Here is a 22212-nt window from a genome sequence, read left to right as displayed (position 1 = left end):
CATTGTAAATACTTTTTAATATGTACCTGTGTATTTATTATTGCAGGGTTATTCTAATTTATTTTTTTCTAATTCGCCTATATTTATTTTATAAAACTGAAAATACACGCGTCTGTTTATAATATTATTTATTTATTCATTTTATTTACAATAAACTTATGTTACTTTTATTGAGACATAAATCCCAACTCCATGGAACCAAAGTCCCGTGTTGAGTTTGTTTGTTTGTCCGTCACATCTCCGAATCGACGAGTCGTAGCAGCATGAAATTTGGACACGTCATTTTAGATGCGATTTCAAGGTTAACATTGCTATTTTCGAGTAAAATTTTAATCGACCTAAAAAAAACACTGAACTTCCTTATTTTGGAAGAGCGTATTAAAGTTTCAAGGACAAAATTTATTTTCAATGGTGGGTTTAGTTCAGTGCTGAATTTTACCTTGGGCGGCAGGGATTTGATTCTGAAACTCCTGAATGATTTTTCAAGTAATTGGGTTGGTTTGTTTCATGTACGTCATGTACATTAAAAATTTGTCATTGTCTATTATTTTTATATGGATGTGGTATGTTATTTTTTAATAATGTTCTTGTTCTGTATAATATTATCGTTGTGGGTACTATATTTTAATATTTAAGTAACTATACCTATTATTCGTCCGATTTAAAGAAAGGACTGAAGTCCTATGGAATTGGGAATTTGTCTCAATAAATGTAAATTAAATTAAAATGTGAATAAAATCTTCTTCCGAATCTTCTTCTTCGTTTTAATGGCCTTTTCACCTCTCAACTCGGGTGTTCTGAAGTTAGTAAGTTAGTATTTGATAAAATATATACACATAATAATACAGGGTGTTCATTTAACCCCGTCACATCCGAAACCACGAGGATTAGTATGACCGAGAAGACATATCGGCACATTAAAATATTTTTTTTAGAATAAATAAAATTCAAAAAAATAAAATATCAAAAAAAGCAAATGGTTACTTACTTCTGCAGGGGAGAAACGAAGAGGGGGGAGTCTGATACTTCACCGCGTTCCCCTCACTTCTCCCCTGCAGAAGTAAGCAAGCATTTGTTGTTCAAATATTTTATTTTTTTAAATTTCCTTTGTTCTAAATGTTTTTTTAAATATGCAAATATGTGTTCTTGCCCATACTGATCATTGTGGTTTTGGATGTGACAGGATTTCAAAAACACCCTGTATAACATATTTACAGCTCTACACCATTTATAACTAGATATTTACATATAATTTTAAATACACGTTTATTGGGTGGGGACAGGAGAGTAAGAATATGAACAGAGAACGGGGCGTTAATATCGGAGAGGTCGGATAGGAAATCAGGATAACCATCATTAATGGGGCATAAAAAAAAACATGATTTAGACCTTCCTCCTCAAGCTGATATTCGCACATGGCAGAGTCCCGGACATGGATTCTGAACAGGTGAGAACTATTACAACAGTGTCCAATACGCATTCTGCAAATGGAAGATGTCTCGAATTTGTTCAGAATCACTTTGGGAAAACCAAGGCTTTTCTGTTTTGGTTTCAATTGGAAAATCAAGCTACCCAATATTCTTGCCATGTGCGAAGTTGCTTCACTCACCTAGTGGTAGGAAATTACTTTATGCAGGATCCCCGGAATGGACCGCCTCCTTTACCAACTCGTCCACCCTTTCGTTACCGGGAATACCATTATTAAAATTACGCTTTATAAAATTTCAACTTTTCCCTCCAACCAATTATTTCAGGAAGCTGAACTTTTGAAGCTACTAGAAATTTATTGCCAGCATCAAATATGTTTTTTCGCGCCAACATTTATTTCCTAAAAATTTTAATAGATCTAGTCAAAGATTGAATCTAAATTTATTTCAACAGAGAGGGAAAAAAATGAGAAGGTAATATGGAAATCAAGGCATTTACAGGGCTTATTATCTGTCATTGGTAAATTTAAGTGGCCACTTTACACACTGTGTAACATTCACCAATCTGCCCATGTTTGAACATCCACATTTCCTCAACTCTTCCATCTGTTCACTTTTGTGAAGTAAAAGAACTGAAATCTTTATCACGTCGGTGAGATTCATCTGGCTGAACCAAATCACCTACTTGGCAACCTTATCAAAAATGTTTTCCCTCTCGGGAGGAAATCCAGCCAGTCTGCAAGCATTTGGACATACTCAAACATTGTCGAGGGATTGAATCGTTCACTTGAAACCCCAAAACTTAAAATGCATTTCATAAGGACAATATGATAGAGATTAATTATTTGATTATTAAAGATAAAAAAAGCAGATTTAAATAGCTTCTTTTTTTAATGAAGAGAATATACTTTTACTAAATTTATTATTCATTTTTATGCAAATGTATTTGCACATTGTCTTTCTGTTACTGTTTCTCAGAAAATGCCGGATTGATTTTGGTCAACTGAAATCGTCCAAATCGACGTTTCGCTGTCTCGTTTTCCGTACCTCAAAACGAAACAGATTTTTTAATATTTTTTTAGAAAGACTATCATAATGATATTTTCTATGTCGACACCTTCATAGTTTTCAAAATTATTTATCATATTTGTACAACGTACATCCAAAGTCGGCAGATTAAACAAGGTGCTTTTTTGGGCGTTGGGATGGTTCTAGTTCCCTGCCATAAGAAACAATTTATCAAAAAAGCAAAACGATGGAAGCACGTCAATGATAAATATAAAAATTGAGTTAACAAAAAAAACATTGCTTTAGTACCATAATTCAAGGACAAAATATGGTACTACGTTTGCATGAAGAAAAGTAAGACCGTATTTAATTTTTTTTTTTAAACAATAAATCGTTGAATTAATCGTATTACTGCCATCTATACAAAATGTGAAAAACTACTATTGGTCCGAATCCTTTTGATGGGAAAAAATGTCGGTATAACAGGAATCTGCGGATGTTGATACATATTATTAATTGTCAAACTGTTGGCTGCACTGTGGCAGTCTTCTTCAGCAGCTGTTCGCGAGATGTTTAGGAAATTGCTTTCTTGCCAAAATTGACATGAGGACTATATAAATGTTAGTGTTTTTGTTTAATAAAAAGTGTGTGAACTCCAAAACGAGTGTGTTTTAAAGTGTCTTATGTGTTTTAGTGATACGTAATATTTATTCACAATTATTTGTGTTGATTTCTATGTAAGTACCGAACCTTTCCATTTTAAGGGCGCGAGGTTTTTTTTGAAGCAATGCAACACGTTACCGGGATATAACGTCATTTGTTTACACATTTTGGAAAATAAGAATATTCTTGTAACCGCTTTTTCGCAACTCATTTGTTTTTGTGCGATTTTAGAGGTCTTTTTGCATTCGTACGTCAGTTACCTTTCACCGTTATATCAGCGCAGAAAGTATGTGTAATATTTGATAAATTATGTAGTGATAAACGTGTCTGATAATCTTCAATATCTAATTATCCCGTTATGCAAAATATTGTGTGAAAAGTGCAACAGTTTGGCAGTTATTTTAAATCATAGTTTGACATTTCGTCTTGCCTACTTTCTGCCATTTTTAAAAATTGTCATACCTGACAGGTAATTTACCAATATTTTTGTTTAATCATGACATATTGTTTGCTTTAATCGTGATTTGTGAAATGTTATTGCTAATTGCGCATATTTGAAGAAGTCGTCATTTGTTTTGAAGATCTTTACATGCCTTGGGACTATTGTTTTCCATTGTCGAGCTCTATTGAATTAATGAATGAACATTTAAATAATTATGCTATTTCAATTCCAGATTTTGCTCGTTCACTATAAAAACGATTTTGACAAATACGTGCAACGAATTTAACTCTCAAAAAATAAATTCTAGATTAGCTCTGTGAATCACATCATCCTTAAGTGTGGTAATTGAATTATGCATATGAAGTGACATTTCATTAAAATTTAATCACATTTTTATTTATAACTCAATTGGAACACTGTCTTTATATGCTACATCGCAATGAATATTAAAACATTAAAATATTATTACAATAAAACCAAATGATAACAAGATGTTCAATTAAATTAGATTTAACTTTGTTTGTTTTTATGATAATTAGCCACTTGTTACTAACATTTTTCATAAGATGTAACATTTTAATGATTAATGATGAAGCTATGTAATTTAGAAAATGGAAATGAAATTTGTATAATGATACTTTTAGGATTTTGTTTTAAACGCTCTCTATTCTTTTGATATTAAATTTATATAGAAATACTAGAGCGTCAAATAATTTAACTTACGCACAACCTAGGACTAACAGAAAAAGAAACAGTTTTGTGTATACAGCAATAAAGTTCTACAATTCACTTTTTTATCACTTAACTTACAAAATACCTTTAAAAAACTATTTTTACTCCCGAAAAGTGAAGGGTGACGTTATGTCTACTTTTTATAGTGTCAAAATATATTATATCCCCTCATCCCGGCACTTCTGTTGATTGTTAATATTTTGTACAAATAAAATATGCAATGTCAAATATTTTAATATGTAAAGTAAAACAATGTAATATACAAGAGACCAAATAGCAGTGCAATATTCAAGATGTGGGGGCATATGTAAGTTGCATTTATACTTAAATAGGTCATCTTACAGTTATCAATTACATAAATGAATAAAACTTCCCTTCACCTATCATCAACGGTTAGAATATTTATATTAAAAAGATATTAGGAAGGTTAAATAGAAAAATTCAAATAGTAATGCGAGGAAGAGTTTTAATAAATCAGCTGGTATTTCTCAGATAATTTAGTTTATTAATAATATTCAAATAAATAAATAAATATTTTCTTCCCTAAAATGTTCTTCATCTCTTTTGTAATTTGTTTATCTTAATATTTGTCTACAAACATTGGAACAAACTCAAAATATTGTATTTAAACCCACTGGTCCAAGAAGAAATACAAAAGTTGGAAAATTGTTTTCAGGCGTTGGCCTAGTAAGTATGTGAAATAATTCAATCGGATGATTCTCTTCACTACAATACAGGTTTCTACTCCTTTTCTTCACTTAAATCAACAAATTGAAGAAAAAATATGGATGCTCAAACATAGGAAAAATTGTGAATGTTATGGTGTGTAAAGTGGCCACTTAATCCAGCCATTGACATGTCATAAGCCATGGTAATGCCTAGAATTCTATATCCCTTGTATGAAATGTTCGCCATCTCTGTTGTAATTTGTTCACCTTGCTGGACTCTTTCATTTATTCTTCATATGCAATTCTAAGATAGGTAGGTCTTTTCTTATTTTGGATAATTGCGATGAAACAAATTATTTGTGTGAATCTTCAAATTGAATATAAGTATTATTACGTTTTACAAGACACACATCACAAGGTTTGCTGTTAGTTTAAACTTTCATTGATCTTTATATTTTCTCAAGTGAGTCGCTGAGCTCTAGAAGTAAACTATGTGCAATCACTTTTTTCAAAACAGTCTCCAAAGTTTGTCTTTCTTTTAGTTTCCAGTTTTGATATTAATTCTGAAGGCGAAAAAACTTCGAATTAAATTTTTTTTCACAATGTTCAGATAAAATTGATGTCAAATATATGTCGCTCAAGATCCTATGGCTTATGTACCTATCCCCTCCAAGAAGTTATAATTGTTGGTTTTTTTCTAGTATAAAGTAGTAATTATACTGTCATAAGTACTTTTTAAACATATTACAACTGAGACGAAGAACTTTTTAGAGAAGGGGATATAGAAGTCTAGGCATCTACAGGGCTTATGACCTTGTCATTGGCTGGTATAAGTAGCCACTGTACACACAGTGTAACATTAACCATTCTGCCTATATTTGAACATCTATATTCCTTAGATTCTTCTATCTTTTGACGTTTGTGAAGTTAAAGAGCTGAAACCTTTATTGTTGCAGGTAAGATTCATATGCATGAATTATTTCACTCACGAAAATATTTTTTAATTTTTATACTTCTTGTCAGACCAGGTGGTTTTATCAATAATATTTTGAGTCTATTCAATTTTTTGTAGACAATAACTGAATTCGACCCCCTTGGGAATTACTTATGTTTATATATTACAACACAGATGAAGAACATTTTATTTTATTTGGGAAATCAACAGTTCTACATACATATTTATAGTAAACAAACAGATATAGTGTATAAACTCAGAACTAATAACAGCTTTCCACAAAGTATACAAAGTTAGTAAAGAAAATAGATTACGTATTAAATAAATACATATAAGTTAATACATATAAAAGTGTTATTTTCATGTACTCTTAAATATTTTTCAATAATCAAAGAATTTTTAATATTTTTTTAAGAACAGTAAGTTATTGTAAATTGGGCAGGATTACGACAAGAATGCTTGAAGAGAGGATAAGGAGGGAAAGGGAGATGTACATATTTATTATTATAATGTCTACTAAGTAACAAAGTGCATTTTAACAGAAGCAAATAAAGTTAAGGCATTTATAGGGCTTACTGCGGTCGGGGTCTACGTTCAAGGCGCACGGAAGAATTGCGGTAAAATGTTATGACGCTTTCGGATTAAGTTTAGATAAAAAATAACTCGTCGGTATTCACAAATATAATATGTTTGTGAATATCGAGTCACCAATTTTTACTGCGTTTCTACCATGCGCCCTGAATGTAGACCCCGTCTATTCACATGCAATTAACATCATATTTTTCTTCAGAACATCTTAATTTTTAACTAAGCAATATTGTCATTACTACCTCGTTTCCTTACTTTTATTTAATTATTTATTAAAATTCGATGAATAATTATTATAATTAGAAGTAAACTTGGTGCCAGATACAGTTATTCGATTCAATTATACTTAATTGCCCTGAGGCTAGTAATTATTTTTCATTGAATTTATTTTATTACTGTGATTATTTTTGAATGACAATTATATGCGTGGATCTGTTATAAATATACACCATAACTTATTTGTAATAATATTAACTCACATTTTTTTATTTTTTTTATAAAAACCTTTATTAGCATAAATAAACAATACACTCAGTAATAAAATGGAACACTTAAGGTTGAACTTGCCAAAAAAGAAACTGACTCTTGTGTTTGGCAAGTTTACAAAATAACATAAAAAAGAAACAAAAAATGCAAAAAAAAAACAAAATAAAAAAAAATTAAACAATTTTAAAAATTGAGAAAATATAACACTATTTTTTTTTTAATAAATACACAAAATTTATAAACACAGGCACATATTAAACAGACATCTTTATTTTCAAAATACAGTTAATGTTAATTATTTCAATAAGCTTTTCTTTAATTTATCCTTAAATTTTCCGTAATTTATTTTTTGACATAGATTTTGTGGTAAACTATTGAAAAGCTTCCGTCCTGTATAAGTATAATGATGTTTGGCCGTGGTAATTTTAATTTTCTGTAGAGCTAGGCATCCTGTTCTTAACCTTCCCGTAATACGGTCCGATGGGAGGCTCTCCTTATGCACCTGGAGCATACAACACTCCTATATACATTTATTATATTTTTTAAATGTATTCCTATCGATGCACCCCTGTACGTAAGAAGAGCTTCGTAATTGCGCCGCCAGGCGTAGTTTGACGTTTACAAAAAATAATATTTTTATTGAAATATTTATTATTTTAAGCTTTGTTTATCACTCATGATCAAATATTTATCGACGAAAAGTAACGCAATTCTTTTACAATCCTTATCCGCGAGGTTTTTACACGCTTTCATGACACAATCGGGCATTTTGGTTGCAATTCTAAACGTCACGCTGGCTGTCGAAGAACGACTAAACACGCGTTGGGGATCACTGAGCGTTTAGGTATCAAAATGTCATCATTTTTGAGGGCTCTGTTGCTCAATCACAAAAAAAACTGAAACGTGAAAAATTAGAACACTTATGTGAAAACGTGAAAAATTACGTGAAAAATTTCAACACTTTCATGGTTTACCTCTTCGTTCTAATTCTCAAGGCACTCTCTTAATACCCGTCCACAATTCCTCTTTCTTCTCCAACTCTATAGTGTCCATGCGGCTCGACTGTGGAATCATCTCCTATCCACCATCAAAGATGTTACTACAGTATCTCTGTTTAAATCACGCCTGAAGAAACATCTCCTTTCTCTTCCTTAGTCTCTCCTCCTTTCCTCTTTTTTCCTTTTTCCCATTGAGTAATAGTTTTGATTTAAGGTAATTTATAAACAAATGCGTTTATTTCTATGTTTATATATCTTTAGCTTTTTAATCTTTATTTTCTATTGAATATGTTCTGTTATTTGAATTATAAAAACACAACTATTATTTTATTGGTTGGTTGGAAGAAATTGCCATTTGGCAATGAGCCCGCCAATGTACAAATAACATTATGTACGAATAGTGAAATATATGTATATATGTATATATATATTTAATTAAAATATATATATAAATCCTTCGAAATGAAATCTTATGAAGATAAGTCTGCCTCATGGTGTACTAGTAATTACGTTTTCCTGACACTAAATAAATAAATATAATAAATATTATATTAATTTATTTAGTAGAGTTAACAATTTTGTTAACTCTTAAAAGGCTGTGCTAAAAAATAATTTAAAACATCGTGCTAAAAAGACAGAATATTCTGAAGTTCAGATATTGAAAGAAAAAAAAAACATAGGCCTTTTTTTTGCACCACAACAGGCCCGGTGGCCCAATAACATTTAATTTTTGTGTTTCTTTTGTTTTTGTCTCTTTCATACAAACACCGGCAACAGAGCAGCGTTCCTGTCTTATTATTATTATAAGTTCTATTCTCGTGCTCTTTTTTATACAGTAAAACAGATTTATTGTGGTATTAGCATAATTTTCATTCCTACAGCAATTATTCTTCGCTTGACAAGGATAAAAAAAAAATGTTTTGAAATCCAGCATATTTATTCAAGTTTTACTTTTCAAATCCGGTGTGAAAATGTCCATTTGAAGATTACAAAAATATATCCAAATCCGGTGTGAAAATGTCCATTTAAAGATTACAAAAATATATCTTCATTTAAATAAATGGGAGAGATATGTCAAGTCTTGTATCCTATGTAGACTCGTGTAACACCACAGCCACATAAGAGTCAAAAAGAGAACTGTTCCACTCTCAAACGACGCGAGGCCGCATACTTTGGCCACATATTAAATAATTCATTTCAAATTGATTCTTTTTGACATCCCACCTTACCGCCTACTCATTTTCAAATAATGTTGCTTATTGGTGATATACATATTTTAATGTTGCTCATTGTTACTATATTTAATTATTTTTTTAGTGTATTTTTTTTTAATTTTCCGAATCAAAAGCAAGTAGCCTAATTTACTCCCCATCTCTCCGGTTATCTCTGTACAAAAATCAAGTTGAACGGTCGCTCTGCTGAGACGTGATGGACACACAAACAAACACGCTTTCGCATTTATAGAAAAATAATCGGCCTACAATATTCGTTTATTTGTAAATATTGTTTTTTTTTGTTACAATTATCGGATCGTCGTATATCTTTCATAGCGATAGTCGGAAGTCCAAGCTACATACTTTCAATCCCGGTAAAATATATCATTCCATCGGAAAACTTCTTATTGATAAACGACATAACTAATAAATAACCTAAATAATGTCTCCCTGTTACTATGTGAGCGGAAGCCGCTTGTAAAAGCAAGTATATAATAAATATATTTCATTATTATTCCGAATATGTCATTTTACGTGAAAGTTATTTGCAGACCTGTTTACTATTTAAATTTTCACTGCTGATTGAAAACACGATACTCTACGCATTACCGGTCGACTTGACACGTGACATAACTGTCACGAGTATCACGATACTTGCCGTAAAAGATGTATATAGGACAATAAAATCAAACAGCCACCATTTTCAGGAACGACGATGATCCTAAACTTTGGCAAAGAGTGCGAATGACACTCTGCCCAATGACCTATAAAAACTTTAGCGGATTATTTTTATAAATGACATGTTTTCTTTTTACAATTATCTAATTCCCTACCATCAAACATGAAACCTGCATTATACACAACTAATAATATAGGAAAATTGTTAAAAATTACTAGGATAAAGTCCCTAAGTATGATAAATCTGGCATCATCACCGCAGTCTCAATCCTGGCGATTGGTTTGCAGCAAAGTCTTGCATCTCGTCTTCCACTGGTATCTATTCTCTGCAGCCCTCTTTAACTCGGTATATGAGGCGCAGTTCAAATCCTCGTACTTTTGCTTCAAATACTCCCATCCGGGGCACCCTCTGTAATTTGTCCCTTCAGCCATTCCCTCTATTATGTCATGCAGGAGACCCTCATGGTGTATAATGTGGCCGATCTATTGGGCTCGCTTCTCTGATATGGTTTTGATTAGGTCCCTCCCTTCTTCGATTCTGCTGAGAACCTCGTCATTATTGATGTGGTCTCCGGGAAATTCCTAGTATTTTTCTGTAGCACCTCATCTCAAAGGCCTCTAGTCTTTTTATCTCTTTTGGTAAGGCAACATGTCTTACAACCGTACATCAATATGCTCCATACATATGTCTTGGCAAGTTGCTTGTGGAGTTTTAGGTTTATATTATTAGACTAAAAAATCTTTGGTTTTTTGTTAAACGCAAGCCTTGCAAATCTGCAATACAATAAATCTGGCATATACCGTTTAAATTGTAATGATTGCGATTTAATCTACAATAGAGAAACTAAAATAAACTTTAATATTAAAGTAAAAGGACACTCACGGTGCCTGAATAATAATATTTTTCTGAAATAGCAAACCAATATTAAAAGTTCTTCGTGTTAAAAATAAAATATTAAAATAAGATAGCTTGAAAATCTTAGAAATTAAAAATGCGATACATAATAAGAAAAAAAAACAAAAAAACAGTATTTCTTTAAGTCAATCCGTCTCATTTTAAAGATCGTAACCATCTCACTTTACAGTTCTCATCTATACTAGGCCGAAATGCCAAAAAGACTTGACTTATAAGCTCCGTATGTTTCGATGTGTATTTATTCGATAATCTTTAGTAATCACTGTTAAAATAAAATAGGATAATATTCATCAGTTATGTATACATTCATAAAGAAGCTTGTGTAGCTTTGAAACCGGTCAGTAGTGTTTAAAAACAAAGTTGGAAACCGGTCAGTAGTGTTAAAACTTAATTTGTAATTTTCGAATAAAAAGAAGGTAAATTATGAATACTAAAAGAAAAAAAAAATACTTTGGACATTTATGCCGTGAGAGAAGTACGAAATAGTCCGTATCATATTTATTTATTTCACATAAAACATATTTTTTATATTTTTTTATAAAAACCTCACTGGGCATAACCCGTGTCGGGGCATTCATTTACATTATTTTTATTTTATGTTATAGTACATGATAAATATAATATAATATAATAAATAACACTGTATTGATATAAGCATAAAACATAAATAGCAGACATGCAAACATAATTCCGAGTTCAATAATATAATCATAAAACCTTTTTATAGACGAAAAACAACATCTTTCCATTTTTTGCAAATGCATTCTCTTCGAATGCAACCCTGGTAGTAGATCGACGAATAAAACATGGATGCTTCTTAATTCTTTTTTTACATATTAGATTGAAGATTTTAATATCGAAGAACACGCACAGGGCAAAGATCTATATTTCTCTGAAAACCGCACGTAAATCGGTTTAGCCATTTGGAAGAAGTTCAGTGACATCACACGTACAGAGGAATTATATTTACAAAGATGTGTAAATAAATAAATAAAAAATAATAATAATACTCAATAAATTTCTCATATCTATAATCTACCTGAATATTATCTGTCTTTGCGTTTTGTTTTAATTGTTGTGTTTCTAGCGTTATGTTACTGTATAAAATTATTGTTTTCGTTACATGTTTAAAATGGACTTCGTCCGTAAAAATCTATTAAAATAAAAAATAAAATGTGCACGCAGTAGGCATAAATATTTCGAACTCCCGAGCTCGGTATCGTTAACAATAAACAATACGTGATAAAAACTATACATATACCTACTTCATAATCGCGCCGGGCGTTTTAATAATAAACAAATCTGCTCTTGCTAAGAGGCAAGCGGCATTAACTTAGCGTATATTTTCCATTTTAGTGGTTAAACTCCCAACGTTATTTATTACATTATGACTCATGACCCCAAAGATTTGAAACATTCACCAAGAGGTGTCAAGCGAAGTCTGCTTTTCTTATTGCGGGAGTTGGCTATCGTAATGGCAATTTTTATTTTGTCCACAGTCTTACTCCGAAAATGAGGGTCGGTGCTACATATATAAGCTTCTGTAGCTCAATCACAAATAACTATCGACGTGCTTAAAAATATGCTTGGCATTTAAGCGATCACAATGAACAATAATGAACATGCTTAAGTTATCGCAGTCATAAGTCTACGCTTGTGTAATCTCTAAGTCAACGCTCGTGTAATCTCTAAGTCAACGCTCGTGTCGGTTTGTTTTTTGTTTTCCTCGTAAATAAAAACAGTTCATCGGCGAAAAATCGGCGTTTACTATAAAAAATAATATCATATATTTCATTTGCAAAATAGTAAGGAGTATCTTATACAAAAAAGGGAAAATTACAATAACTATGGCGACTGTTTTTCTTGACATTTGGCTTGCCAACCGCCGGCTAAATGCAATAAATGGCATGATAAATAATAAATAAATAAATAAATGAAAATAGCAGTTTCGAAATATTTTCCGTATTTACATCGGTGAAATTCAAATATGTGAATGCCCAGCAGAATTATACGTCGCGAATACGATAAACAACCTGGGGAGAAATTGTTAGCACGTCGATAGTTATTTGTGATTGAGCTACTGACGTCGCTGCGACCTGTGTACAGTAGCTGGCATTAAATAAAGGAAACGGGCTTTGGAAAGAGACTGTCGCGCCGGCCTGATCGGCTTTCAGTCGTCATACATTCATTCGCACAGATACCGGACTGAGATGACGCACTACAAAGTCGTCAGTCTCTTTTTTAAGCCCGATGTACTTTATTTACTGCCGGGTACTGTAAATCTACTGTGAAGGGTTCCCAAAAATTGTCCATAGTCGCTCTGATTATAGATTCGGAGCTACTGCAGCCACAGTAGAACCGTTTGAAGCTAATTTTTAGAACTGTTTTTCTTAAATTTTTCTTCGCAATTTAATTAGGATTAATTCGCAGTTATCTCCCTACTCCTATATACATTAGTAAATTCAAGAAATGCCCAATGTTTTAGGCATATAATTAAGAATAGTCCTGAAACCGCATACGCACATCACACAAAGGGCGACTAAACTACTCATAAATTAGTAGGTTAACGTTTTGACCCATTAGTTTCTTTGTAGACGTCGCTCAGTACGCAACTCCTGATTTGAATTCAACTATGCCGTGTTGTGTCCTTTTAAAGTGTAGAAATACTGCTAGGATCTTAAAGAAACAGGATGCAATCACATTTCACGTGTAATTAGCAAACGAATGTTTAAGTAGCATTTGCATTACTTAAAAATTGAATTATTTTTCCATCTGTCACATTGTCGAAGAAACAAAATGGAAATTTCGTTAGTGTTGCCAGGGTAGTATTTTTTTAAACTTTCCTTTGCTCATCTAATAAGAGAAGTGATGACAATTGGATTAAACAACTCCGTGGTGGACATTTGACCGACATTATCTTCAAAACATCAAATGTTATTTAACATGATATAAAAATATTCGTTTTATGTAAAATAAAATTTGTTTTACATTTTATGTTTAAAGTTCATTGATTCAATCCATATTGATTTACCTACTCTGTTGTGTCAATCTATATTTCCCCGTGCACAATAAAATTTTAGAGAAATTAACAGATTGCGTTTTTTTTACCTTACATTTGTGTTATGGTTTTTTTTCCGTCAAGCAACATTACTCTGCGACCTCACGAATGCGCGCGGAGAAGTAGGGCATAGTGGGGAAATTATTGGACACAGTCCGATGTATTCAAATATGATTCTACGCGCCTTCTGGACTATTCTTAATTCTATGGTTTGAGGCTTTAAAATTGCCAACTGGCGTCATATCTGGTAGAAAATATAATGATAGTTGGAATGAAACAATATCACGTGAAGTGTAATGAAATATTTTCACATTTACGAATGTTTTTATGATATTTGTTTAAATTTGATAGGAATAGGAATGTAAGTGACCGGCGGACCTTTAATATAGTCACTTACCTACGATAAGAACATGCACGATAAGAATAATGAAACTTAAAACACAAAGGAATATTATACTATAATTTAAAATAATTATCTGGGCATTTGAAATCCGCGGTAAATACGAACAAGGAAATGTTTGAGAAGCAATACAGCTTTGTTTATCCCCCGTATATTGACATACTCGTAAATATTGCGAACGAGACCATTGTGTTATTCCTGCCTAGTCGTGCATGTTTTAAAAATCGTTTTTCTGCTTACAGCGTCATCATAACTATATTTCCTGCTTACATGCACGCCGTTTTCCTTCACCTCAGCCGAACGCATTTTGCGTAAAGTGCAAGTTTTTTCAAGACTGGTTCGCCTTTACATCGAAAAACCTTCTCAGATTGATTTGTTCTTTTACACATTATGTATCTTACGTTTTATTTTGTCTTTTCGTAGTTTAAATTTATTTATTTATTTTATTTTATTTTTATTTTATTTTATTTGGGATTTTTACAGCTATTACATAAACAAAATAATTAGAAAAATCTTAACAATACTGAAGCCAATTAAAAAAATCCACTGTAAATATAATGACACATAATATATAAGAAAATAAGTTTAGTAATTGTATTTGTGTGACGTTTGTATTCATGTGTATGTGAATGTGTGTATGCGTGAATGAATGAGGGAGAGGATACATGTGCGTGTGGGAATGAATGAGGGAGAGGGTGCGTGTGTAAGGGTGCGTAAGTATGAAAATAATATATAAATTTGAGCTATTCGGTTTATTATGCATTGGAAAATTCATCTTTTAATTTTATTTTGTATTTATTTATTTTAAAGAAACAAACAGTCGACAATGATACAGTAATATTTAAGAAAATACAGTTTAAAGACAGACCAGCAAAGTTTCTAAATAAGAATCATACATATTATTAAATTGTTTTACAACAAAAGGGTGTGTTTATGTGTATTTTTATGAGAGTTAGTGTAGATGTGTGTTTATGTGGCGGCCTCCGTGGTGTAGTGGTCAAGACGCTTGACTTACGCACGGGAGGTTCCGGGTTCGATTCCCGGTGAGAACACAAAAATTAAAATGTGATTTTTCTCAAGCCTGGGTGTTTTGTGATGTAATTCATCACTGTAATTGGGCCTCCTGGCCTGTTGTGGTGCAAAAAAAAAATAATAATAATAATAAATAATAATAATAATAATTAGTGTAGGAGTAAGTGTTCAGGTGTGTGTAAGTGTGAGCATCATTAAATAGTAAGTGGGATCGTATCGCAGCCAGAAATAAGGAGTCTTAATTTATTTTTATTTATTTTAAAGAAACAAATAGTCGACAATGATATAATATTTTTTTTTTTTAAATACAGCTTAAAGACAGACCAGCAAAGTTTCTAAATAAAAATTATACATATTATTAAATTGTGTTACAACAAAGGGGTGTGTTTATGTGTATTTGTATGAGAGTAAGTGTAGATGTGTGTTTATGTGTATAAGTGTGGGAGTAAGTGTTCAGGAGTGTGCATCATTAAGTTGTAAGTGGGATCGTATCGCAGCCAGAAATAATAAGTCTAAATTTATTTTTAAATAAATTAATTAGAGGAAAGGGTGTTGTGCATAGTTAGTGCTACAGACTGGCAGATGGAATAAATATTTATTTCTTGTCACGCGAAAGGGGACATTAAGATTAATTTTGAAGAGTAGGTTAAAAGAGTCTACTTTGTTATTTAATAATTAAGTCTGTACATTACGAGATCCCCGCTATCAAATCCGTCTAAACTTCCTTGCATTGCAAAATCCTCTTTGTAAGATAACTTATTTGCCTATATATTGCAAACCTTGATGATAAACCCGAAATGCTTTATCTGTTAAAATTTTAATTGTTTACTTTTTAACACTCTACAAATTTACTATTATGCTCAATGTTTGTTTTTGTAAATTTATTGATAATTTTAAGTTACCAGAATTTAACTCGTCCATGCACTTTGTAGCTGCAAGACGATTAGTAATCTAGCTGCAATAGATAAATGTTATCAACTATCAAATATCCAAATTTAGTAAATGAGGTCTAGAATTCCAACCGTCCATGCGCTCAGTAGCTGCAAGACTTGTTGTAATCTAACTTCTATTTTTATACATTTGTTTTTTTTTAAATATCACTAAATCTTTAGAGTTTCTTATCTTAATCTTAAAGTTTAGACTTAATTGTCAAATAAAAAATGTAAATGGGGGCTAGATTTCTTATTTTCTATGCGCTCTGTAGCTGCAAGACGTGCTGTAATCTACCTGTATATATCAGAATATATCCTATATATCAGAATTGTATATATGTATATATCCTATATATCAGAATTGTAATATATCAGAATTGCAGACGAGGAACAAGAATCCCAACCGTCTATGCGCTCTGTAGCTGCAAGACGTGGTGGGATATTTATTTATTGTACAGCGCCCTTGAGGTGATTTTCACAAAAACGGCGCTATATAAATTATCCAAATAAATAAACCTTATAAGTTTGACAGTCAAAACGTCACAAATATTGTTTTTATTGTGATTTGTCTATTTGCCATTGTAGAATTGACCTGTCGACAAGTAAATTTCATCGATTCGTTTGATTAGAAGTTGCAGAATCTCTTGAAACTGTTCATTTTTCTTCCATTATTCTTACCTCTATGCGTAACACGTGGTGTACGAGGCATGTTCAGAAAGTAAGTGTACTAGATTTTAATATTTTTTTAGAATAAGCTTATTTGAAAGAAAAAAAGGATATTGTTGATACACTTGTTGAGTATTTTTCCGCACTATCGCCACGCCGTTCAATGCATGTGGTGAGCCGTGGTTCAAGCTTCTTTATGCCGCACACGAAGAACTCTCCCGTCAACTCCTTCCCCCACTTTAGAACCTCTTTCTGCACCCGCTCGTCGGTTGAAAATTTAATTCCACCCCCGTGTGCCTCAAGGAGATAAAGCAATGATAATTTGAAGGCGCCGAGTCAGGGGAATTTGGGGGTAGTTCAAAACATCCCAACCAAATGAGTCTTAAAGCGCCTCGGTGGCTAAGGCTGTGTGAGGACGGGCTCATCTGGTTGTGATGTTTTGAACCACCTTCTGTATTTTCCTGATTTGGCGCCTTTAGATTATCATCTTTTCATCTCCCTGAAGGCAAACGAGCAGATGCTGAAAGAGGTTCTGAAGGGGGGAAGAAGCTGGCGGGAGAGTTCTTCGAAGAGGGCATCAAAAAGCAAGTGCCACAGCTCACCACAAGCACTGAACGGGGTGGCGATTACGTGGAAAAATAGTCAGCAATATCCTGTATTTTTTTTCAAATGAATTTTTACTAAAAGTCAAGATCTAGTTCACTTACTTTCTGAACATGCCTTGTATTAGGGGACCGCAATGATACCTCTTGTGGGCAAATTCTAACTTCACTGTGTCAAATTTCATTCGCTGGTCAACTTACTAGAATAATTATTGATAAATAACACACCTTGGACAGGCGAAATCGTGATTTTGAGCAGGCTCAGCGCTCAGCATTACGCAATATAATGATTCGAATCACCGCTCGGTAGCGTTTACTAGCTTCTAGTTACTGGTAACATAAATCTGCTGAACGGTCTTTAGTGCCTTCACTTTCGATTATGCAAATATGATCTTTATTTAGTTCATACAATAGACACGGTCATTAGAATTCATTACGACCGCGAATCCGGCGATGAAAACTGAATTTTAATTCCTCGGTAAATTTTATTCCTTAGTTTGATGGCAACACTTTCATTTATGAAATTGCCGCTTTTTCCCGGCTCGTCGGCGCTTTCTTTGGTCGTTAATCCATAGACAATTTCACAGAAATAGCGGCGACGGAGTTTTTCTCCGGAAACTTGCCATTTGAATTGCCGCCGTTTCCCGCGCAAAAAAACTCGGTCATTATTTTTTGCCTCTATTGAGTTTTGTTATTTTATCTTCGTCGCGTCGTTTTCAACTGAAAATATTCCAGAATAAATCAATTCGGATATAATCTCTGGAAAGACCTGTATTACTCCGCTAATCTAAAATATTATACAAATTGTATATTATATTGTAAGCCATAGAAACGTATGACTGATCATTTTACTTTCTCTTTTATTTTGTATCATTAGGAAATTGAGTTTGAAAAGAAATCAAAAGTGTTTTGCAAATAATCTCTCTTTACGATAACTTACATGAATATCTTCAGATCGAAGCGAAACCTGCGAATTTATTATACAAATAATCAACTTTTTGGCAAAACTACTTTCTTTAATAATTTAGAAATAGCTTTTAACTTAAAATGTCTAATTTTAACTTAATTAAAATATTAATAAGCGTCCTGAAAACATGTGTATTAGTATAATATTATGGTTTGAATCCTTGAAGAAGTTTAGTGCTACGTGGAATTGGATGTGAAAATGTTTTATTTCACACTGTAAAAATTATATCATTTAATTGTATCGCGAAGTTTCGGTATAGCAAGACAACCTAAAAGATGTAAACTGATTATTGACAATGAATCAATAGAACAAGTCGCAAGCTTCAGATATTTAGGAATTCATATATCCCGCCATAATGATTTGTACAACGAAGTCCGAGATTAAGTCAATTGTGCCTCTCAAGTGTCAGGATGTCTAAAAGAGATAAATAATTAACAGCAAAGTTAGAATATATGAGGCATGTGTGAGACTTGACATATTCCGTGGAAACACGAGCGGACACCACGAGAACGAAGAACCTGCTAAGAATATCGGAGATGAGGGTCCTCGGATCGATTACCGGAAACACCGCGCGACCGGGTCAAACATGACTTTATACGGGAAACGTGCGAAGTCGAAGATATAGTGCAATGGAGCAGATTCCGTAGAAGATTCTGGATTGAGCACATAAACAGAATGAGCAGCTATAAACTGGTTGTCCATAGCAGTCAAAGAATTGCTTTCCGGGTGACGCGCGACGCCCACCTAGAAGACCCCCTAAGCCAGTGATCGGCAAACTTATTAGTCAAAAGAGCCAAAAATTAGCACTTAAACTATTAGGATTTCCTTTTAGAGCCAAATTCCTTAATGTTTTTAACTGTTTCTTCTGTAATGGCAACGTAACTAGATAATAATAAACGTGCATAAGCAGCAAAACACATGCGTATTTGCTTTCCATTTTAACTAGAAATTCTTTAAATTGCCAAAGATAAAAAGTTTAAGCTAAAATCGTGATGACAATATTGATCAATGAAACATTTCTTCTGGAAATGTCTGCGCACAAAACGGTTCTTGATGAATGATGCAATGGCAAAGTATCTAGTGATTAAAAAAACGTTTTGCCTCGTCTGCATCAATAATACAATTTTATAGAGTTGAATATGATGTTTTTCCATGCATTTAATAGCATTAGCAATGTTCTCGCCGCGTCTCGGAACTTTCAGTGGCAATAATCCTGAAAGTTCTTCTTAAGAACCGGTAGACGAAATAAATCGAATAAAGGAGTAACACTCGCTGTGTGAGCCGCGGTCAAGTGGGTAAAGAGCCGCATGTGGCTCGCAAGCCGCAGTTTGCCGACCTCTGTTCTAAGCAGTGGAAGGATGGTTAGGCCTGATCACGGGAGACTGAGTAGTCTTAGTAGAACAGATCGTAAGGTCTACAAGAAGACAAAGAAAAAGAAGAAGAAATTAAATAAAGTATTACTTATAATTTTAACATGCGGATCTTAAAAGATATCCCTTTGTAACTATAGGGGATTGAGATTAAAAACTTTACTAAGTTTTTTTTATATTTCTGTCTTCTTCTTAATAACCTTTTGTTTAATTTACAGATTCGCACGGAGCTGGCGATGCGTAGTTTGCTCAGAGCAAACGCTCGCTTAATAAGTAAATAATTACTCAACATTATAATAATTTGTCAGACAGTTTTGTTTTTCTTATTGTGGGAGCAAAATGGATGGTAAACCGCGCACAGGACGAAAACAACTGTGATAACATCCTATGAAATAATTATAAATAATTACACATAACTTATTAATATTTATTGCGCTGACGTCATGATATTGTGTGTTTATAAACAGTATAGATTTACAATATTTGTATTAAGATATTATGCACGACTCGTAAACATCACAAATTACTTTGGGCCAGTTGCTCTATAAAAAATCTGTTATTTTTTAATATTTTTTATTCTGAAAACATACAGTCATACATAATAAGTATTAAAAACAACCATTTTTTAACATAAAAAGACCAATCAAGTTTTCATAAATTATGCAAAAGATATTAACATTAAATGTGACAAAAAAAAAAAGAATTTCAAGTGAGAAAAGAAAAAATTGTTACATTTGCGTTTTCCATGGAGGTAATAAATTAAAATAAATAAAAATATCAAATGTGCACTCCGAGCCATCCACGCACACACATGAACGCACATATAAAACATACACAAACATATACATTACATGCGGCACATATACATGGCATAAACCACTCAAGATGCACATTCAGCAACTATCCCAAATAATCGACCCCATGAAGAAATTTTCTGTACAAATGCAACGTGCAGTTAAAAATGTCTACATCAATACTGAGTCCGTTATAATTTCTACAGGTACGTCTAATGAATGAATTCGGGGTACAATTGTTTTTACAAGTTGGTACATAAAAATATATACATATATCTATATTTGTATCCTTTTTTTTTTTTTTCTTGGTTCATGTTTCTCTCTCCTTTCATACTCAATATCTAATTCCACATTCCTTCTCCTTTAATATGTATGAAAAAAATAAAAATTGAATGAAAAAGTTGGTACATAAAAAATGGAATTTTATCTGGTATAGCGAAAAGGACAACGGAAACCAATATTTTGTAAAAGATACGGCGAATCAACTATATTATTGAGAATTTTGAAAAGAAAAAACTATAACCATTATATACAGGTGTTCTTTAAACCCTGTCACATCCAAAACCACGATGATTAGTATAGGCAAGAAGACATTAAAATTAATTTTTCGAACGAATAATTAAATTTAATTTTTAGAACAAATATTTAAAAAATATATATTAAAAAAATGGTTGCTTACTTCTGCAGTGGAGAAATGAGGGGGGCGCGGCCGTGTGGTTGGCGGTGTATCAGACTCCCTCCTCCCCCCCTCTTTTCTCCCCTGCAGAAGTAAGCAACCATTTGTTCTTTTATTTATTAAAAACAATCGTTTTAAATATTTATTTTAGTGTGCCAATATGTCTTCTTGCTCATACTGATCATCATGATTTCGGATGTGACAGGGTTTAAAGAACACCTGTACACAAGAAACAAGTTTTTAAGGTTCACCAATTTTAAGTTCAATATTCCCATTGAAGAGCTGACAATGTACTGTATAATTAATGTATAATGGAGCCGTTAAATAATATTTTAGATTATGATTGTGCTGCTCAAAATATTAAATAATGTGTTTGACACCTGTTGTACAACCGTCGTAAGAAAACTTTTGCTATATCTGTTGATAGCACAGTTGAAACTACGCCAGTGTCATTTTGTAGTGTGTAGCGAAATATTGCAGTTTAAAAAAACATCAATATTTCACGTCAACCCCGCCGGGAATCGAACCCAGGACCTCACGAATGATTACCAATAGATGTACGCATTTGATTTTTACCGTTTTTTGTTTAAAAACCACTACGTACGTACATAACGAGTAATTCTTGAAGGGACATTAGACAATTATATAAAAAAAAAAAAAAGTCATTGACACATTTCTGGTCATGCGGCTACAAGAGTAGATCCCAGCAGAATGCTCGTACGAGGTTTTCCTGTAATTTAAATTATTTAATACCAAAAACACGTACGACGATTGCTGAGAGGAATTTCTCTTTTGTGGCCCCAAGAGTGTGTAATGTCCTGGATGAACATATTAAGTTCTCCAAAACGAAAGCCATTTTCAGGAGGTTACAAGTCTGGATTTTGTCTAAGGGAAGAGACCATTGCAGGAGACTGCTGCGAGATATTGCACAGATTTATAT

The 22212-nt window shown here is 32.7% G+C and overlaps 1 protein-coding gene across 1 annotated transcript in view; it reads left to right on the top strand.

The window, feature by feature from the left end:
* Positions 1-2975: 2975 nt before the first annotated feature.
* Positions 2976-22212, top strand: part of LOC148275512 (E3 ubiquitin-protein ligase RNF19A-like) — a 192353-nt gene continuing 173116 nt past the window's right edge. Inside the window, exon 1 of the mRNA XM_088235585.1 lies at positions 2976-3172. The gene's annotated coding sequence lies outside the window, so the exon portion shown is untranslated. The remainder of the gene's footprint in view (positions 3173-22212) is intronic.

This window comes from Micrasema longulum, unplaced genomic scaffold (genome assembly GCF_059751315.1).
Source record: "Micrasema longulum isolate JH-2025_06_02 unplaced genomic scaffold, ASM5975131v1 h1tg001408l, whole genome shotgun sequence".
In the NCBI taxonomy this organism is placed as follows: Eukaryota; Metazoa; Arthropoda; class Insecta; order Trichoptera; family Brachycentridae; genus Micrasema; species Micrasema longulum.
This window is presented reverse-complemented; position numbering and strand designations above follow the sequence as displayed.